At 34.6% G+C, this 15932-nt stretch overlaps 1 pseudogene; it reads right to left on the bottom strand.

The window, feature by feature from the left end:
• Positions 1 to 1235: 1235 nt before the first annotated feature.
• LOC124894664 overlaps positions 1236 to 15932 on the bottom strand; it is a 68424-nt pseudogene continuing 53727 nt past the window's right edge.

Genomic DNA, 15932 nt, shown 5'->3' with positions numbered 1-15932 from the left:
AATCACTCTCAGTTCATCAAGAATATCAATTCTCATAATGTAAATATTAGTTAAATCTTTCGAAAGAATAACTTTCACAATTCCACTTTCAAATCACTTCACCATTCACCATAGACACAAGGAAACACACACACACTGGGAGATCCTATAACTGACATAAACCATATGAGCTACATGGAGTCCAATGTACAACCCACGTTGGGGAGAGTCGTCCTATCCTTGCCATCAGAGTAGGACTATCGATATCAAATCCACACAAACTAGTGATCACTATATAAATCAGCCTCAGGATCACTCCTACGGGGGCACATAGTTCTAGGGAAGTAAGATCACTTTATACCTCCCACTCGTTGCTAAAGATTTCTCCCAGACTTAGCACAGATCATTTCAAAGACAATCCACAATAAAATAATTTTAGTAATATATAAATATACATCGGGAGCCATCATGCTTCCCATCTATCAAAATCAACCACATTGTGGATTTCTTTCACACTGGAGTTCAAAACAACTTCATTAAGACCAAAAGGTTAAATCATTCAAAATATCTCAAATATTCAACATCAACGTGCTTATAACACACACTTTCTAAAAAAAACACAATTTCCAATGGGGATTCACGATCCAAATATCAAAATCATGATAAATATCGTTCAAGATTTATGCTTTATATCTCCACACATGTAAATTCATCTTTCAAAATTATAAACATCAAGATTTTATAATAATCATCATAAGATATGGGTTCATGCTTCAAATTTGTAAAATCAAATAAAAATCATGCCTTTGTAAAGAAAATTACTTTTGGGCACAAGAACGAAAGAAAGTTTTGTTGAAAAACCCCACATACCTTGAATAATGAACTTTAGATCGATACTCATTTTTGAGATGTTAATCGTGCCTTTGAATGATGGTTCTTGGAGTTCTTGAACTTGTAACTTGGAATCTTGAATAAATTTGTAGAATTAATGGTGAACTTTGGAGGTTCTTGAAGTTGGATATAGGATCTTAGGGTTTTCTTTTTGAGGGAATTTGATGAAATATAACATATAATGCTTCTAATAGGCTTTAATGTAGGGTTTGGACGGATTTTGGGTGACGGGGAATGACCAAAACACCCCTAAAAATCAAATAATTCTCGAATCTCTCCTTTGGTGGACTGTTTTGATAGTCTGAAGTAAATCAACCATAATGTTTTACTCTGATATCTAAATTGGATGAAACCAATTTCATCACCAAGAAGAAATGATCATCATCTCCACTCTTTATATTCTCTTCATTAGGGAGAAGATGAACAATCATCATTTCCCATTTAGTCCATGACCTAGCTACTGCATACTAAAAAATTAAGAACATGAGACAAACAAACAAGTGTTGTAATGTATTTAATAGTAATATAGCAATATATGGAGTTGATTTGATGTTGAGCAGGTAAAATGATCAGAAAATGTCAGACGGCGTCTGCAGACACAAACAACATCATATCTTCTTTTTTTTCTTTTATAAGGTAAGTGAGTTTCATTCATAAACAAGGTCAAGCTATCCATATACAATGGAAAGAACAAAAGGTAAAGAATCTACAAAATCTAATTCTCTATAAGGTCCACCTATTATTCTATACAACTAGGAATATTATGGGCGCACCAAAAAAAAATGAGAGACCAGATGATATTCCTTATGTTGAATATGTTGAAGACAAAGGAAAAATTATAAGATGGAAGAGTCTAGAAGAATATCCTATGTACTGGAAAATTGAAAAATCTATTATAACTATTTTCTTGAAATAGTTGGTTACTCTTGTTAACGGCTAGTTGTTGAAGTAGTTAGAGAGGTAGTTAATTCTCCTATAAATAACTGACTATGTACTATTAACAACAACAAGTTGAATACACAAGATCTCTCACTCTACTCTTCAAAACTTCTTCTTCTCTGTTCTACTTACTCTGTCCTTCTTCTTCTTCTTCTTCTACTATTCAGTGTATAACTCATTGTTAAGAGCTAAAACACTGATCTAAGAATAATTTCATGGTATCAGAGCCAGGTTTGATGGATTAAAACTATCTACCTTAGTTGATTCTGGAGATTGAATAAAGGGCTCAATCATAGATTCTAGTTTTCTCAGTATCTTAAAGGATTTCTTGAGTCAAGATTTAAAGGTTCAAGTAATGGCAAATGGTGTTAATAGTGTCAAAGTGGGTGGTGGATCAACTAGCAGTGTAGGAGCTATAACTGCAATGGATTACAACCATCATCTCTTTCTCAGTCCCTCAAAATTAGTGGCACATAGATCATCTCTTTCCTATTGACAGGTGTGGAAAATTTCTTTATCTGGTTTCGATCTATGCGTATAGCCCTACTAGGAAGGAACAAGTTAGTACTAGTTGATGGTTCTTGAACTAAAGAAAAGTATTCTTCTAAATTAGGCAATCACTGGGAAAAAGTGAATGCTATTGTGTTATCATGGATTATGAATTCTGTGTCTAAAGAGTTACTAGGTGAATCATGTATGCATCAGTTGAAAGTGTTGTGTGGAATGAGTTGTTTAAAAGATTCAACTAAGTGGATGGTGCTAGAAATTCTAATCTTCATAAGGAAATTGCTACAATATCTCAAGGAATGACTTTTGTGTTCTGTTATTTCTCAAAACTGAAAGATCTATGGAAGGAATTTGAGGCCCTTGTTCCTGATCCTAGATATGATTATGAAAAATCTAAGGAGTTTGTTCTACACCTCCAAAAACTGAAGTTATTTAAGTTTCTCTTGGGACTAAATACATATACACAAGTTAAAAGCCAAATACTACTTATGACTTCTCTGCTTACTGAGAATCAAGCATATACCATGATAATGAGTAATGAAAGCCACAAAGTTGTAGCTACTAATGTAGGTGTGCTAGGATCTGGTCCGGGAGGTTCTCAATCAAGGTCTGTCCAAAGTAACTAGTTCAATGATGGATGCCATCCAGAAGAGTCTGAAATACAATTGGATCAACTTGGTCAGATGGGAACAGCAGCCTATACTAAGGAATAATATAATCAAATCTGAAGATGATCAACAAAAATAATGGTGCTAGCATATCTACTGAGATAGCAAATGCTGCAAATACAGGTATTAGTGTATTTCTAGCTTCATATAAGTCAAGAAATTAGATAATTGACACTGGTGCCACAAATCACATGGTTGGAAAGTTAGACTTACTAGTGGATGAGTCCATAACAAAACTAGATAAGCCAAGAAGGGTGTATTTACCTAATGATTATCTGAATGAATTTACATATGTGGGATCTAGTTATGTGTCTGCTGAAAATAGTATGACAAATGTGTATCATATTCCTCAGTTTATATGTAGCTTGCTTTCAGTATCACAATTGACCAAGGAATGGAAATATTTAGTGAATTCTTCCCTGATTTTTGTATTTTCTAGGATTTCTATACTGGAAAGGTGAGGGGAATTGGTAAGCTTGATGGAGGTCTTTATATCTTAGTGAATACTTAAGAAAGGAAGGTTGCAACAGCAATATAAATCTCTACTAAAGATAATGAGAGTAAAGCCCAAGCTGAGGTTGATCTATGGTTTAGAAGATTAGGACATGACTCCTCTATTATACTTCTAAAGGTGCTACCTAATAAGTTTCATGTAGTAGACTTGTCAGTACTTGTGCTAAGCAAACCAGACTTTCTTTTCCTACAAGTAATACTCAGTCTGCATGTTGTTTTCATCTAATACATATAGACCTATGGGGACCTTATAGAATTCCAACTATGAAGGGTAACAGATTTTTCTTAACAGTGGTTGATGATTGTTCAAGATTTACTTGGTTGTTCTTATTGAAACTCAAGTCAGATGTGTATCTGCAGATACAATAATTTCTTGAGTATGTTAAGACACAGTTTGGCAAAACAGTAAAAGTAATTAGAAATGACAATGGAACTGAGTTTGTGAACTCATTATGCAGTAGTTTATTTGCAACAAAGGGTATTGTACATCACACCTCATTTTCTTATTCACCTCAACAAAATGGTGTGGTTGAAAGAAAGCACAAGCATATCCTGGATGTCACAAGAGCATTGAGGTTTCAAGTAATAATACCTGTTAAGTTTTGGGGATATTGTGTTTTAGCTGTTGTTTACCTTATAAACAGGTTACCTAGTTCAAGTGTTGATTATTATACTCTATATAGAAAGCTGTATGGTATTAAACCATCTTGTGAGCACCTAAGAGTAATAGGTTGCCTCTGTTATGCTAAGGTGCTAAATGAGTCTGACAAGCTCAGTCCAAGATCAAGAGCATCTGTATAGATGGGCTATTCTTGTACCAAGAAGAGATATGTATTATATGACATATCTACTAATGTTTTCTTTATTAGCAGTGATGTGTCTTTCAGGGAAGATGTGTTTACTTTCAAGCTTGAAGCAGCTGATGAGCAGATTCCCTATCATATGTTTCCATTGGAAGATCAATTTTTGATAGTAAGTGATGTTATGACACCCTTGTGGGCTCCTATGAATGTCTCATCTCAAGAGGTTCCTAACATTATGAACCAGCAAGAGCACCTACAGCCTCATGTACCTACTACTAGATAGACCATAACCAAGGTATATCAAAGAAGATCAAGCAGACATTAAGAGGTTGCTCAGCAAGAACAACAACTACAGAGGGTTCCTAATACTACACAGCCTACAACTCAACCATCTGCAGCTCAAGATCAAAGGAAATTAATAAGAGAAAGAAAGTCACCAGCATGGATGAATGACTTTGTCTCTAAGAATAAAAAGAAGGTACCTCATGCTCTTTCTAATCATGTGTTATATGATAAACTTTCTCAGTCCTATAAGAGCTTTTTGGTGAAAACCTCATCTGTTACAAAGCCTAGAAGCTATTCTGAGGCCTACAAAGATCCTAGATAGATAGATACAATAAAGACTGGTATAGAGGCCTTAAATTCTAACCACACTTGGGAGGTTGTTCCCTTTCCTAAAAGTAAAAAAGCCATTGGTTGCAGATGGATATATAAGGTGAAGTATAAGGCTTCAGGTAAAGTGGAAAGATTTAAAGCTAGACTTGTAGCAAAGGGTTATGGACAAAGAGAAGGGATTGACTACAAAGAAACCTTCTCACCAGTTGTGAAGATGAAAACAGTAAAAACTATTCTTTCTACTGCTGCAAAGAAGAACTGGTTTGTTTATCTGATGGATGTCTACAATGCATTTCTAAATGGTGACCTCACTGATAAAGTATACATGGAATTGCCTCAGGGATTTTCCAGTCAAGGGGAGAATTCAGTATGAAGACTGACCAAATCCCTATATGGATTAAAGCAAGCATCTAAACAATGGAATACAAATCTATCAGAAGTCTTACTAAGGTCTTAGTTTGTTTAAAGTCAATATTATACATCTCTGTATATAAGAAGGACACAAGAAGCAATTACTTTGGTACTTGTGTATGCTGATGATATGCTAATCACTGGTGATAGGTTGAAACTGATAGAAGATGCAAAAGTTATGCTACAACAAAGCTTCAAAATAAAGGATCTAAGTGATTAAGGTTCTTTCTTGGCATAGAATTTGCAAGGTCAAGCAAAGGAATACTAATGCACCAGAGAAAGTACACTCTAGAGTTACTATCAGAGTTGGGATTGACAGTAGCTAAACTAGTGGTTACTCCTATGGACTACAATGCCAAACTAACCTCAAAATAATTTGATGATCATGTCAAACAACTACACCCTACTGATGATCCTCCTGTAGATCAAGGTGTATATCAAAGAATGATTGACAAGTTACTATACTTAACTATGACTAGACCTAATATTGTATTTAGTGTACAGACACTAAGTTTCTACAAGAACCAAAGAAGTCTCACATGGATGCTGCAATCAGAGTTGTGAGATATATTAAAAATCAACCTAGTCAGGGTATGTTACTATTTAGTGAACCAAGTGATCAGGTGAGTGTTTACTATGATGCAGATTGGGCATCATGTCCTCAAATAAAGAGATCAGTGACTGGTTACTTTGTAAAAATTGGTAAGTCAGTTGTATGCTGGAAGTCAAAGAAATAAGCTATTGTTTCCAAAAGTTCAGCTAAGGCTGAATTTAGAAGCTTAGCAGCTATAATAGCTGAGCTAGTTTGGATACTAGGATTACTAAAGGAGATTGGAATGAAAGTAAAGCAGCCAGTCAAGGTGTTTAGTGATAGAAAATCAGCTATTCAAATAGCTGCCGATCCATTTTACCGTGAAAGAACTAAACACATTCACATTGATTGCTTCTTCATAAGAGAAAAGATAAGTCAAGGGATGATCACTACAAACTATATTGCTACACAAGATTAGCCTGCAGATAAGCTAACCAAACAAGTGCATTTAAATCACAAGCTAGGAATGTGTGATATTTTTTCACCTTCTTAGCTTGAGGGGGAATGTTGAATATGTTGAATACAAAGGAAAAATCACAAGCTGGAAAAGTCTATAAGAATATGCTATGTGCAGGAAAATTGAAAAATTTGTTATAATTGTTTTCTTGAAACAGTTAGTTACTCTTGTTAGCGGCTAGTTGTTGAAGTAGTTAGAGTGATAGTTAATTCTCCTATAAATAACTGACTATGTACTATTAACAACAACAAGTTGAATACACAAGATCTCTCATTCTACTCTTCAAAACTTCTTCTTCTTCTCTATTCTACTTACTCTGTCCTTTTTCTTCTTCTACTACTATTCAGTACATAACTCATTGTTAATAGTTATAGCACTGATCTAAGAATAGTTTCACCTCACCTGAGAAAAACTAGACTCGACTCCCTCAAAAGATCTCCTATTTCTCTCTTTCCAAACAAGCCACATCAATGCTAAAGAGACTAAATTGTGAAGCCGTTGCGCTTCCTATTATACTAAAATCCTTTGTGCTTTTAACTTTGCTATCACATATTTTCATGAGTCATGATGACTTCTTAAAACTGTTAAGTCACCTAATTTTGACTTCTTTACTGAAAAAAGTAGCATGGTGTATTATGTGCAGTAGTTATGAGTTTTTTCCTTTTTGAATAAGTTAACATTGTATTCAATCCAAAAGCATTGGCACTTGAAGGTGCCAATGGGCTACTTTACTAGCAAAGTTCCCATAAAAGGTGTACTGGGACTATTGTTGCTAACTTATAATTTACCACGTTGCCTAGAAACTTTACCATATCCCCCCACACACACAAACAAAAAAAAAACCCATTATATCTTGTTTACACCAAAAATAGAAGAAACAAAGAAAATTTATGAGTACTTCAAACATTCTATCTTAAGCACAATAGTTGTCTGGCCCGGACACCATGGTTATCAAAAAAGGGGACAATACTTGTCTAGTGCTAACAAAGTAATAAAAAGGTGCTTCTACCATTGTTGAGGATTCAAATAAAATCAAGTTATATCAACAACACAACACATGTATGTTCAAAAGTTTCAGGGGTTGTGTAAGGGAAACATCAAGGATATCAAAAGGGAAAGAGCAAATAATTACTACCTCTGTCCCATTTTATGTGGCACCCTTTGACTTGGCACAGTGTCTAAGAAAAAAAGAAAGATTTTGAAACTTATGCTCTAAAATAATCCTTAGATATATATGTCGCAATAAATCATTTCATTAAGGATAAAAGGGAAATTTTAAAGCAAAATTGGTTCAAATTAGTAATGTGTTATTATTTTTGGGACCCATTAAAAAGGAAGGGTTGCCACATAAATGGGACGGAGAGAAATTTTCTTTCTTTAACCTTTTCTTTCTACCGTAAAAAAAAGGAAATTTTAACATATTCACAAAATTAGGAACAATAAAAGAAACTGGGACATACAATTAAACAACAACTTCTTACTTGTGTTTCTAGGTTAGCCGAATTTAATCTTTTGTGGTAAGCCTCGACAAAACAACTCCTTTCTTCCTTTGAAATTAGATCTCTGAATGGTTCCCAAACTGTAACAAATGACAAAAAAAGGTGGTGTTAACTTTGAAAACCATTTCCTTAGGTTTAGGTAAGCATTTAACCACTTAATACAATGTGATTAAACAGTTTGAATGAGCTGTCTTCTTACTTAAAAATATTGGTTAAAAGAAACACCTCAGACCAATCACAACTTTGCTAGAAATTGCAAAATGAGACATATATTGTGGAGAATGCATTTCATTTGTAGCCTTGAAATAGTGAACTGGCCAAAACATTGGCTTTCAAGTGAATAATGCAAGGATCTACAAGTAGATATAAAAGTTGTTTGTCATCTTCATAGGGAAAAAACAAATAGGAATGCCCTTGCCAAATCCTTATTTTTATATCCTACGTATAATTCAAAAGTTCATATATAATCAAACTAATACATTCAAGCAGCAGATGAAATAGTTTATACTTCTCAGATTCTATAACAACTCAATACAACTGTGCACTAGGTATAGTTGGTTGGCCTCCCTTAACTATTCTCAATCATATGCACGTATAAAATTCAGAAACATACCATCAGGGTATATTACAGCAACTCCACCCTCATAAAACCAAATAATTTCTTTCTTCTGCAACAAAAAGATCCCTCTAAGAATAATACCAGTAACCTTTAATAGAAAGGTCATTTAACATATTTAGTAATAACATAGATTTAACATGATATTGCGAATAGATCTATCACTTTTTCCAAACAAGTTTGAACTACAAAACTTAAACTTAAAGAATAACAACTAGTAGACCTTATTAGGATGTGACATGTTGTATGCAAGAGCAAGAGTGCTTCCCCATGAGCCACCAAATACCTACAGCAAACTCACACCTATCAGAGGATTATGAACTACCATCGACCTAGCAGTCACAAAAAGAGAGTGATTTGCACCTGCCATTTTGGAATCTTTAAATGCTCTCTTAGTTTTTCAATATACCCAATATGATCCCACATAGTGTTCTCCTCCAAGCAAGTATGAGGATTACTTTTACCTGCACCTCTCTAGAATATGGCAATTTTTTTATTTGAAAAAACACAAAGTGCATGTATTAGCACTTAGTTAAGAATATCTAACTGATCAAATAAAATGATTCAATAGAAGACACGATCAAAGAACCTCTTGTTATTGGGTGAATTCGACCTCCAGGGCCTCTATGGAGAAACACTACAGGCTGCAAATATGGAACATTTCTTCAAAATGACTACACATCAACACATCTTTCCTAAAAAAACAAATTTCAACTATTGTTGTAGCATGAGAAGGCATTAGAGAGTAGAAAAGAAAAAAAACATTGAACCAACCTTGGAATAGGCTTATATCACTGGTCGAAAAAAAAATAATACTCTCTTATAAAAAGAGAGAAATAGATTAATCACATATGGGCTATAAGCAAATGCAGTCATCATATCCTAGCCCCTTCAGCCTTCTCTCTTCTCCAAGTAAAGAGGAGGACTGGGACACCTCTAAGAAAATAGACCCATGTATGAGTAGAAATTTGATATCAGTACTATTAAAAGTTACTATTTGTTGCTTAAAATGATGGATTGATGTAGAGCGAGTGGTAATCATTTCATGGGTAAATGTGCTTCAGAGAAGTGTGTGCTTTAAATAATGATGCTTAAACTGATCCCAATGAGAAGCAGTCAATCTTTTAAATTTCAACTTTGAAGAGTCAAAAGTTAGTATCGGCATTACTGTACATTGGATGCTGATATTATAAACTTTCATTGAAGATAAATAAGCAAATGAAAGGCTTCATAAAAATTCTCGTAGACTCAAGAATGTTCTTTGATTTTGATACTTTCTGTGATTCCATGGATTGTATTTATTTACACAAATACCTCGATGATATCAGCCACTGTAAAACTAAACTCATATATATTTGGTACTTCTTTATATTTTCTATAAGTCGTGAGCTTCAGTTTAAGGGAGTATGCACTTTACTACTCTCTTTTCATGTCAAGGTCTACCAATTTTGATACTTTTTTGTGCTTTTGCTTTAGCTTTTAAAATCACTGTCTGATTTTGATACTGAATTTTCAAATTTACAAAAGGTTATGATATAATAGAAGAGCAACCTCAGAATAAAATATGGCCACCTACTAGGAATTGTAAGTTAGCTATATCATGCTCAAAATATAGTAAAACTGGGACTTATTTTCTTTTACAACTCGGGATGCTAATAATATTTTAGTCAATGAAGTACGAATTTCAGAAGAAATAAAAGAAGAATTAATTGACAAAAAAAGAACAATGACTAGGAATCGAAGGGAATATATGATGTTCCGGCTTTTGATGGAACATTTAGCATCATCTTCTTGGGAAAATTGTATGTTTTCAAGCAACCAAAGTGGTATTTAATGATTTTTTTTAATGTTTCAGGGAAAGGAGTGAACTACAGAAGAAACTTCGAAAAAGTAGCAAAAAAAGGGAATTTGACGGTCAAAATGGTGGACCGTCAGTCTTACGACGGACCACCAGGTGGATTATAAGGCTTAATCAGAACATGGCCTCCCGAAGGACTCAATGACGGACCAAATGGTAGACCGTCAATCTTTCGACCGACTACCAATTGGACCATCAGGCCTTATCCAGGAAGCACTCTTCTGAAGGACTCAGTGATGGACCAAATGCTGGACCGTCAGACTTTCAACGGACCACCACTTTGGCCGTCGACTTGGACGCGGTTTTTCTAATTTTAAATTTTAGATTCCTTTTTACCTGGGAACATATAAATACTAAATTTTAAGGTTAGCAGGGAGGCTTTTATCTTTTACAAGTTTTACATCTATAGAGATTTCTGTAACCTAGTACTTTGGGGATTCAAGCAAATCTTTGCGGAAGTTAATCATTCAATCTTTTATTGAAGATTCAAGAACTGATTCTTGAGATTTTTGTAAGTGAATTCTAAATCTTTTTATGAATAATACAAGAATTATTTCTGCTTCGTTTATGGAATTTTGTAGCTAAGTTCCCATAACTAGGGTTATGGGATCCTTAATGTGAAAAACATCTATGGGTTGTGAATCAAATTGAATTCCATGAATAACTGATATTGTACAGACCTTTCTTCAAGTTAATAACTTCTCTTGGTTGCAAACTTGAGAAGTGAGCCCAAGAACATCACTTGTCTGAAAGGAAAGTGTTTGTTGGAACAAAGAAAAGTGTTTACATAAATTCTAAGGGCTTTAACCTTTGGATTAATGGAAAATTCCTTAACAGGATTAGCTTATATGAGAAAATGGTTGAAAGAACAATATATCCTTTGAGTTTGAGAGAATTAGAGGATAATCTATCCACTTAGGTTGAGAAATTAAGGGATAAAGAATAGGATTCAACCCTTCTTGCAATTGAATTTGTTAATTGGAACTCTTAAGTGATTCACAACCTTAGTTGTGCTAGCATTTTGGTAACCATAACCCTGGTTTGTTTAATCTCATTAAATTACTAATTACAAAGAGAATCATTCATTGGAATACTCTTGTTATAATTAATTATTTTATAAGTTACAAATCAAAACCCCCCATATTCAGGAACCTCTGATCAACAGTCCATTAATGATTACAATACATAGTGAGCACACTAGGGTTCTATATGTGACAGCGACCGCTTACACTTACTTACGAGAGTTGTAATTTTGGTGTATCAATATACTTGATAAATGTCTCACGCCATCACCTTCCTAAGAGGCACCAAATAGCTCTTCATCATAGTAACCTTTCTAAGACCCTTATCTTCCCCCAGTTTTATTTTCTAGGAGTTGTAACATTAGAATTTTCTTTCCCAAAATGATCTTTTATTCCAAATAAAGTCCTTAAAGTACATGACCTAAGTTTGACTTAATCAGGTAGTAAAGAAACTAAAAGAAGTCAAGGACACACTCAGGAAGAGGAGAATGGGGTAAATGGCTAGACAAATTGGAGTTCAAGCTGACCAAAAACTTCCAGAAGGTTACCAAACGTCTAGACAATTCAGTCTTACCTTTTTTTGCTTTTTTTGGCCTATTTGTATTTTAAGGCCTTATTTAGGGATAATGTTCTCATTAGAATTGAATTATAATAGTGCTATTCCATGATCTCTCAAGCAAAGGGAGTACCATGACCCGTATCAGTGGTCACGTGAGAGGCACAGACAGTCCACTTCAGTATAAACATGGTAAACTATTGTGAAGGGGGAAATGAATCATTTTGGTAAAATCTATGATCTTTCCCTCTCATTCTCTTATTTCTCTCTCTTCTTCCTAATAATTACTTCTTCTTCTTCCTCTCAACTGATTCTATCCCTAATCGCCATTGACAGGTGATGATTAGAGCTTCCACGGTGACTTATCTCTCGTAATTTCCAATTCAGTTTATCAATTATGATAGCTATCTTGTATTAATTTAGATTAGCGATAAAAATTCACCTTACGCGGTTCCAATGTCCCTTTCATTATCAAAGTACATAACAATGGGTATCAAAGACACAAACTTGTCTTGGTTGTGGGTAGTATTTGAAGAAGATATTTATGGAATTATCAACTTTGGCTAAATTGGTTGAACAAAACAATGCCAATAGAAGGGCCCTATGGATGGAATTTCAAGAATACTTATGGATTTAAAATAATTTCGGAGTTGGTGTGAGGATTGCATATGCAGTGTTACCTACCAATGCAACTATTATGTCTATGGTGTTTACATAGTGTTCACTGATAATATTATTTTTGTCTTGATTTTTGTTCGGGGTAAATGAATGAAGGGGACAACCAAGTAGAGGTGGGTTCTTGCAACCATGCTATTGTTGAACTGCTAAAAGTGGAAAACAATAGTGAGGTCAATTTAGAATGTAATGAGGACTAGGTGTTTGACGAATATCCTCAATGGGTAGAATATTAAATTCTAGTTTAATTTCACTCTAGCCACAATACAAACACCATAGCTATCGAGATCGGGGACTTACATTTTGATTTACGACTTTATGTTCTTGATGTTGAGGATATAATATTGAAATTGATATGTCTCAACGAATTGCCATGCAAGGGATATAAGCTTTACATAGAGTTTAGTGACAAGCTATTGGATATAAAGATGGAGTGGCAGAGTTTGACAGCATGTTATGGCCCTCTTACAACTACTGGTTTGCTTCCACATACTTTGAGTTTATACATTTATTATTGGGTTGATATGGGGCAGGCTTTTTGGGCTTTTCTTAATAAGAAAAAGTTGAGTATGCATTCATTCAGTTGTAGTTTGCTTACCATATTTCTTAGTACAACAAACATTATTCAATTTGTGGTTGTGGATGATTTCAAGGAGATTATTCAAATATTATCTTATCATATTAATTCCACGCCCAATGATCAAAGTATTTTAAATCAATTTTCCTTTGACTCCGGAGCAAACTTGCCTATTTAAACCCTAGTAGATACCTCCAAATTCTACAATTGCAATTTACGGCATATGTACATACTTTATTACTTGTGAAGAACATATTTCAGTATTGGTTCTAGGAATTAGTTGTGAGTTTATGGCTACGAGATCAAGTACCACTAGACTCTTTGTGTTTCCTCAAAGGAATGGTTGTTTTCTGTGGCATATGGACTCCATATTTGGGGCTGTAGGTCATCCATTTCTGGTTGCCATAAAGTTTCAGCTTCACATTTCCATTCGGAGTACATTCCTTGATGAGCCACGAAAGTACAGGCGAATGAGCGAAATGACCCGAGTTAATTCATGGGTTGGATGTAACTTAGGCTTACATATCTGCAATTGGTTTGATATTGGATAGGTTCTATGGGCTTTCCTTGATGGAGTAGAGTTAGGTATGTATTCATTCCTACATGTGCTCATTGCTTATTCTTTCGGGCTGATTAATACACTCATTCTCGACTTCTTCTCTTATGGCTTTGAGAAGGAAAACAATGAAGCTATTATACTTTTTCACCCTGGAGTTACTATCTTGGATATGATTGATATCAATTGTATGAAGCCTATTAAGTTCAAGTTGTCAGTACTATGCATTATTGCTCAGTTACATCTACTAAGTTATGATATAGTGGAGGTTCTTCCCTTGTTGTTTTGGTTATATCAGTTGATTGATGCAGCTACTGCTATTGTAGTCTATGTCAGGAAGTATCATTTTGAAGTCTTCATTAAGAAGAATGAACTTGTATTACTCTTGCCACATTTAAACACTTACAGTGTGCTTCTTCTTCTCAAGGCGTCTCCTTTGAGAATAATCAAACTATATGGAAGCGTGATTGGTACACTTGTGAATGTGAATGTATTAAATTTATTATATGATGCATTTAGATACGTAGAGATTGTCCAGGTTTGGTTTTATCCAATTTTGGATGATGTGGCAGATAAAGATCAAATGAGACATGAAATGTTGACTGTTTCATGGATCTGGAGCTAGTTCATTTGCATCTATTTGCATACCAAAAATATCAAGTTGAGTCATTCTGAGGAAATAACTAATTACAACTTAAGAGGACTGTTGAGTGATATCAAAGAAAATGGACACATTTTTGCGATAAAATTTGGCTCAATGGGCATTTCTTATTCTACTAACGCTTACTTTAGAAAAGTTTCATGAAAGACTGATTAAGTATGTGAAAGTGATGTTTCTTAATCTATATTGCTATTCAGGAAAGTTCTGTTCTAGTAACCACATTCATGGGTTTTTGCATTTTGTGAGAGAAAAATTGCAATTTCCTTCTGTCTCAAAACTTCAATTCAAAAAAGAAAGGTATACAGTTGCATCTCTACAGTTAGAAGTTGTTTTAGTTGTTGAACTATGGCCTAAACTTCTTTAAAGATACGGACTTCTCTTCTTTCATATGCAATTATCATCGGTAATATGCAACTCTGGATTGCTTTAATTAAGCAACTCGTTCAATTATAAGTTGGTTATTCTCATTGGTATTTTCAAAGTTGCTCGGACTCTTCAAAAATATCTACGGGTGCGTGTCGGATCCTCAAATAATAGTGTATTTTTTAAGGATCTATCATGGGTGTGGCGACATTTTTGGAGAGTCCGAACAACTTAGTATATTTTTGTGGGTGCTTAATACTTCCTACAAAAAAACCAGATCATCAACTTCTAGTCAAGTATTCAATAATGACCTTGAGGACAAGGTCGATTTAAAGCGAGAAGGATAGCCATGACCTGTATTAGTAGTCATGTCAAAGACATACATTATGGTCACGTGAGAGGCACGGGCAATCCACTTCAATATAAACACAATGAACTATTATGAAGGGGGGAAACAAATCATTTTGGTAAAACCCTATCAATCTTTCCCTCTCATTTTTTTCTCTTCTTCCTAACTACTTTTTCTTTCTCTCAACTGAGTCTATCCCTAATCACCATTGATAGGTGACTATTGGAGCTTCCATGGCGACTTATTTCTCATAGTTTCCAATTTAATTTATCAATTATAACAGGTAGTTTGTATTGAATTTTGATTAGCAATAAAAATTCCCCTTTTGCGATTGCAATTCCCTTTCATTATTGAAGTACATAATAGGGTTTTTATCAAGTCATCATCATGTCCTTGATAGACTTCAAAGAGGCTTGGAAACCAAGAATCAATCCAGGGGAAATGTAAGACCCCATAAAATTCTCTCATAGTCTGAGCCTTAGAGCGTGTTCAGTGAAGTGTTAATCCGGCCCTAAAAGGTTGACACGTGTATTCCTAAGTGAGAACTATTTTGAACCGTAAATAATTTCCCTAATATCAATACCAAATTATTCCAAATCCAATACTCGAGCGAAGAGTTAAAGCCATTTTAGTGAGATAGTGTACCACCTGGTACTTTAACGCGTCGCGGAGCCAGCCAAAATGCCAATCGTCAAAATCCAGTGAACCTCCAAGATTATGGCACGTTGTGCCAAGGATCAATTTCAAAGTTGTCAATTTCCAGTACACCAACATGATTCCACCATGTCACGGTGACTTTCCAGTTAGCAACCAAGGTGGCGATGC

This window comes from Capsicum annuum, unplaced genomic scaffold (genome assembly GCF_002878395.1).
Source record: "Capsicum annuum cultivar UCD-10X-F1 unplaced genomic scaffold, UCD10Xv1.1 ctg76679, whole genome shotgun sequence".
Classification (NCBI taxonomy): domain Eukaryota; kingdom Viridiplantae; phylum Streptophyta; class Magnoliopsida; order Solanales; family Solanaceae; genus Capsicum; species Capsicum annuum.
This window is presented reverse-complemented; position numbering and strand designations above follow the sequence as displayed.